This window comes from Ceratotherium simum, chromosome 3 (assembly GCF_057802395.1).
Source record: "Ceratotherium simum simum isolate JZ-2026a chromosome 3, ASM5780239v1, whole genome shotgun sequence".
Taxonomy (NCBI): domain Eukaryota; kingdom Metazoa; phylum Chordata; class Mammalia; order Perissodactyla; family Rhinocerotidae; genus Ceratotherium; species Ceratotherium simum.
Genome location: NC_141902.1, coordinates 48079544 through 48085641, shown reverse-complemented (window position 1 = coordinate 48085641; position 6098 = coordinate 48079544). Strand labels below are relative to the sequence as shown.

The following is a 6098-nucleotide window of genomic DNA, read 5'->3' as shown; positions in this document are numbered from 1 at the left end:
TCACTTGGCCATATACCCTGTGAGATCATTCCTCACAAAATACCTGACCACCACCATGCTTTTCTGTTGCTCAGATTTTACATTTGCAGGGCCAGCCCAGTGGCACAAGCGGTTAAGTGCGCATGCTCTGCTGCGGCGGCCTGGGGTTTGCTGGTTCGGATCCCAAGCACACACCTACGCACTGCTCGGCAAGCCATGCTGTGGCGGCGTCCCATATAAAGTGGAGGAAGATGGACATGGATGTTAGCCCAGGGCCAGTCTTCCTCAGCAAAAAAAAGAGGAGGATTGGCAGATGTTAGCACAGGGCTCTCTTCACAAAAAAAAAAAAAAAAAAAAGATTTTACATTTGCAACTATCAATTACAATTGACCCCATCTACAGTGAACTGACCCAAAGACAATTTCAGTGTTGAAATGTCTCTTGGCTTTCTCAGGAACCTCACATAACACATCATGATGTTCTCAACATGTGAACTCAGAAAAGGGCGTGTGAAATCCTCTTCCCTGATCACAGTTCACTGTGCCCAACCCAGGCCCTCAGGACCTTTGCATTTTACCCTGAGGAGAAACAGATGTGGCATGACAAAAGTAACAACCATGGAGCAGTTACAAAGGTTTAAAAAACATCTATGAGTTCTGAAGGTCATTACGACTGGCTTTTGGTTGCTATCTTCCTTACTGAGAGGGCACCTGGACATCAGCTCTGTGCCTTCATGCTTAGGGCAGGTTCTGCAAAAAGCTACTCCTCCATGAAAGCAATGACAACACTGGCAAAAGTTGTCAAAATCAGGGCCAGCCCCATGGTGTAGTGGTTAAGTTCGGTGCATTCCACTTCAGCAGCCCTGGTTTGTGGGTTTGGATCCTGGGCACAGACCTACACCACTCATCAGCCACGCTGTAGTGGCAACTCATATATAAAGTAGAGGAAGACTGGCACAGATGTTAGCTCAGGGCTAATCTTTCTCAAGGAAAAAAAAATTGTCAAAATCAAATTTTTCAGAACTAAAGGCATGCAACAACCTGAAGAACATTTATTTAAGAAAAACAGCTGCTATTTGGCTAGTGTGGTACAGAGAAGCCAGCTTGTTTACACACTTAATCCATAACTGCTTGCCCTAAGCAGAAAGTGCCTTTCAGGATCTATTTTTGGAGGTTTATTACATATGTCTGGTTCTCAATTCCAACAGTTCAATGAAGATATAAATAAAATGCTAGGTTCTACCTTAAAAAAAAAAAAAAAGGAAAAGAAAAGCAGCTGAATCTCAGTAAGAACAGCCAGCTTTGAGACATTTTCAATGAGTGCTATTCCCATCCGTCCCCCTCCCCCTATTCTGCAGGAGCCTTGAAAACTAACAGCCCTGTAATCAGAGTGAAAACTAACAGCCGAGGGCCGCCTCGTGGCTCAGCAGTTAAGTGCACATGCTCCGCTACTGGCGGCCCGGGTTCGGATCCTGGGCGTGCACCAACACACCACTTCTCCAGCCATGCTGAGGCCACGTCCCACATACAGCAACTAGAAGGATGTGCAACTATGACATACAACTATCTACTGGGGCTTTGGGGGGAAAAAAAGGAGGAAGATTGGCAATAGATGTTAGCTCAGAGCCGGTCTTCCTCAGCAAAAAGAGGAGGATTAGCATGGATGTTAGCTCAGGGCTGATCTTCCTCACAAAAAAAAAAAAAACTAACAGCCGAGCAGCCACTAGAGCAGGTAGAAGGGCTTGGAGTTCTCCCAAAACACCATTCTCAGAGAATTATCATTACTGGACCTGTCTGGAAATTCCCTCGAAACCTCCATTCACAGGGCTTTTTTTATTTGACCTGGCTCAGAGCTCACTCAATTCCAACAACCTTTTCCCTGGGGCATTTGTGGAAAACAATCAGGGACAATTGTTTAACATTGCAGTTGACTGAGGCAGTGACAACAGTTGGGGAAAACAAGAAGGTGACCAAAAAACTTAAAAGGAAAAGCTGAGGAATGAGACATCCATAAAAGGCTTTGAAAAGCTCTGACATATTTCTGAGAATATGGACATCTATGTGCACCTGTGTGAGATAATCTTTTACTTAGAGTCCACAAATTATGAACAGTAATCACATCCACAAAATACCTTCACAGTAACACCTATATTAGTGTTTGATTGAATAACTGGGGACTAGAGACTAGCCAAGTTGACACATAAAACTGACCATCAGAGGAGAGAACAAAGTTGTAAAGGAGCAAAGTTTTTTTTTCTTTTTTTTTTGGTGGAGCAGATTGGCCCCGAGCTAACATCTGTGCCAATCTTCCTCTACTTCGTATATGGGATGCTGCCACAGCATGGCTAGATGACTGGTGTGTAGGTTTGTGCCCAGGATCCGAAACTGCGAACCCCGGGCTGCCAAAGTGGAGCGCACAAACTTAACCACTATGCCATCGGGCTGGCCCCGGGAGCGAAGTTTTTATATACTATTGAAATGAAGATGGTATTAATCATCCTAGGGGCAGAGCTCAGCATACCTCCCACCATCCTACCAATAGGCCCAAATCCTACTCATGACTATATATATATATGTAAGTATTAAGAGATAAATGGGCATGATGCATGCAACCTGTTCTCCAAAGTTTCAGAGAAAAAGTAATAATGTAAACATATACATAAAGAATGATAAAGCAAATGTGACAAAATTTTAAACACTGGAGTGTCTGACTAATGGGAATACAAGAATTCTCTATACTATTCTTGCAACTTTTCTGTAAGTTTGAAATTATTTCAAAATAAAACATTTTTTAAAAACTGTCCACAAAAATCATTGTACCAGAACATTCATATCACCTTTACTAAAAGTAGCCAAAAACTGGAAATAGCACAGGTGTCCATCAACAAGAGAATGGCTAACAAACCATGGTACCTCCACACAAGGGAATACTACTCAGCACTAAAGAAGACAAACTACTAATACACACATTTTGCTTAATGAAAGAAGCCACACCCCTGAAAAAGAACAGACTGCATGATTCCATTTATGTGAAGTTCTAAAATAGGTAAAACTAGGGCCGGCCCGGTGGCTTAGCAGTTAAGTGCGTGCACTCCACTACTAGCGGCCTGGGTTCAGATCTGGGGCGGGCACAGACGCACCGCTTCTCCAGCCGTGCTGAGGCTGCGTCCCACATACAGCAACTAGAAGGATATGCAACTATGACATACAACTATCTACTGGGGCTTTCGGGGAAAAAAAAAAGGAGGAGGATTGGCAATAGATGTTAGCTCAGAGCTGGTCTTCCTCAGCAAAAAAAGAGGAGGATTAGGACGGCTGTTAGCTCAGGGCTGATCTTCCTCACACACACAAAAAAAAATAGGTAAAACTAGTCTTTGGTGATAGAAATCATATCAGTAGTAACTTCTTGAGTCGTTGATTAGGGAAGGGGCACAAGAGAACTTTCTAGAGTGATGGAAATGCCCAGTTTCTTGATAGGAGTGTGGGTTACAAGAGTATATGCATTCATTAAAATGGATTAAAGTATACCCTTAAAATCTGTGAATTTTACTATGTATAAATTAAACCTCAACAAAAAAATGAGAAAAATTGGATTATTAAAACATCCTCTTAGGGCCGGCCCCGTGGTTTAGCGGTTAAGCACGCACGCTCCACTACTGGCGGCCTGGGTTCGGATCCCAGGCGTGCACCGACGCACCGCTTCTCCGGCCATGCTGAGGCCGCGTCCCACATAGGCAACTAGAAGGATGTGCAACTATGACACACAACTATCTACTGGGGCTTTGGGGGGAAAAAAAAAAGGAGGAGGATTGGCAATAGATGTTAGCTCAGAGCCGGTCTTCCTCAGCAAAAAGAGGAGGATTAGCATGGATGTTAGCTCAGGGCTGATCTTCCTCACAAAAAAATAAATAAAAATAAATAAAACATCCTGCTAGGTGACCTACACACAGATATGCAAGCATAAATACAGATATTCAACAATATACACATGTGGATTTGAACATATATTTGCACCAAATATGCATGTACCTCAGTAACCACACACGTACACACATGTAAGTCATACTACGCTATTTTCCTTCCCTATTGCACTAATGATATTACTTTTAACTTTTTCTGTTGACACATCTGTTTCTTCCACAAGTCTGTGAGCCTCTTGGGTCTTTTTCATCAGTACCACCATACCAACTGGTACATGGTAGGCTTTTAATACATTTTTGTCGGTTTTAATTAAATCCACGATGGCTACCCACAAACAACTCACACACCCACACAAATATACAATAGGTAGCAGTCAGGAGTCAACAAGTCTCTCAACCTGGTGTTTCTCACACTAATGTGCACACAAACCACCTGGGGTTGTTGTTAAAATGCATATTCTGATTCAGTAAGTCTGAAGTGGGATCTGAGATTTGACGTTTCCAACAAGCCCCCAGGTGATGCCACGATGCTGGTGCACAGACCACACTTTGAATAGCAAGGTCTTCACTTCTCTGAGCCTCAGCTTCCTCTGTTGTAAAATTAGGGGATAAGACTTGGAGGCCCTTCCCACAGAGCACCTTCTGATAAACCCACAGACAGGCTAGACGTCAGAGGCACTAAGCACTGAAAAGATTATGACGGACTGCTTTCACCCACCTCCTCCCCACCACACCCCTGATGTGTAATTCAAAATCAAAACACTACTAAACCTCAAGTACATGGAAAGAAGTCCAAAAACTTCTCTATTTTTCCTATGATAACTACATTCCTTCATTCATTCGTTTACGAGATGTCTGTGCCTTTCCTGGCCGACCAGGCCACTTGAGGGGGATGAAGCGGGAGGAGTGGGTGGCCCCGACGCCAGGCCGGCGGTGCTTCACGGGCTTGTAGGTGATGGAGAACTCACTCAGGTAGTGGCCAATCATGTCAGGCTTGATCTCCACCTGGTTAAAGGTCTTGCCGTTGTAGACACCCATCATGCGGCCCAGCATCTCAGGCAGGAGGATCCTGTGGCGCAGGTGCGTCTTCACCACCGGGGGCCTCTCCGGACGGCGCCTCCCCCTAGGCATTGCGCAGGCGTCTCAGCAGGGCGTGCTGCTTCCTCCGCAGGCCCGCGCTGCTGCCGGGCGCTCTACAGCTGCGTCAGCTGCTCGTAGGCCGCGTCCAGCAGCTGGTTGAGGTCCACACCACAGTAGGTGACTTGCAGACGGTCCGCTACTTCTGTTGCTCCACTTCTGCCATCTTGTAGGTTCTTCCCATGGTAACTATCTTAATGCTTGTCCTCATAGATCAAACGTCATAGTCTTTCCAAAATTTGTTCTCACGTTTTGTGTGCCCCTGCATTGCTGGTACATTAAGGATGTGCTTGGTCCACCTTAGTGGTAACCCAGCTCTAAGCCCAGTCAACTGGCAGGTTCAGAGTATCTCCTGCCGTATGCCCACAACACTAAAGGCACCCGAAACTCTTGAATACCTGTACATTATGATCCTCTGGGAAGGCCGGGGACCAACCTGAGGACCATCCAATCACAAGAAGGGACTTTTTTTCCTTAACTGTAGTTCTACCTCATACACCAGGTGCCTCCTATGCAAACATTTGATTGCCTCCTAGCCTATGCCTGACTCAAGGATTGATCCATCTATTCTCAGTTCCATAGCATCTAGGACTGCCATATACAGCTGTGCCCAACGGAAGGCGGAGCTGGGGGGCCTGCCTTGTGGCATAGCGGTTAAGTGCGCGGGCTCCGCTGCTGGTGGCCCAGGGTTCAGATCCCGGTTGTGCACAGATGCACCACTTGTCAGGCCATGCTGTGACAGCGTCCCATATAAAGTGGAGGAAGATGGGCATGGATGTTAGCCCAGGGCCAGTCTTCCTCAGCTGAAAAAAAAAAGAGGGGGATTGGCAAGGATGTAAGCTCAGGGCTGATCTTCCTCACAAAATAAAAGGAGGAAGTGGGAAGCCTTTTTCTTCATATAAAGTCTCCTTCCATCAGGCCAAGGTATTGGTTTCATACTCTTAGATTGCCTCCTTACATAGGTGTTCACTATGAGAACAGAAAGCTAAGTTAGTTTCTCCTCCAGCACAGCGATTCTCAAGGAGGGATGATTTTATCGCCCCGTGGCAATACTAGCAAACCA

The 6098-nt window shown here is 45.5% G+C and overlaps 1 pseudogene; it reads right to left on the bottom strand.

Annotated features, from left to right (window-relative positions):
- Positions 1 to 4720: 4720 nt before the first annotated feature.
- LOC101407842 (small ribosomal subunit protein uS19 pseudogene) lies at positions 4721 to 5201 on the bottom strand (annotated as a pseudogene).
- Between the last annotated feature and the right edge of the window lie 897 nt (positions 5202 to 6098).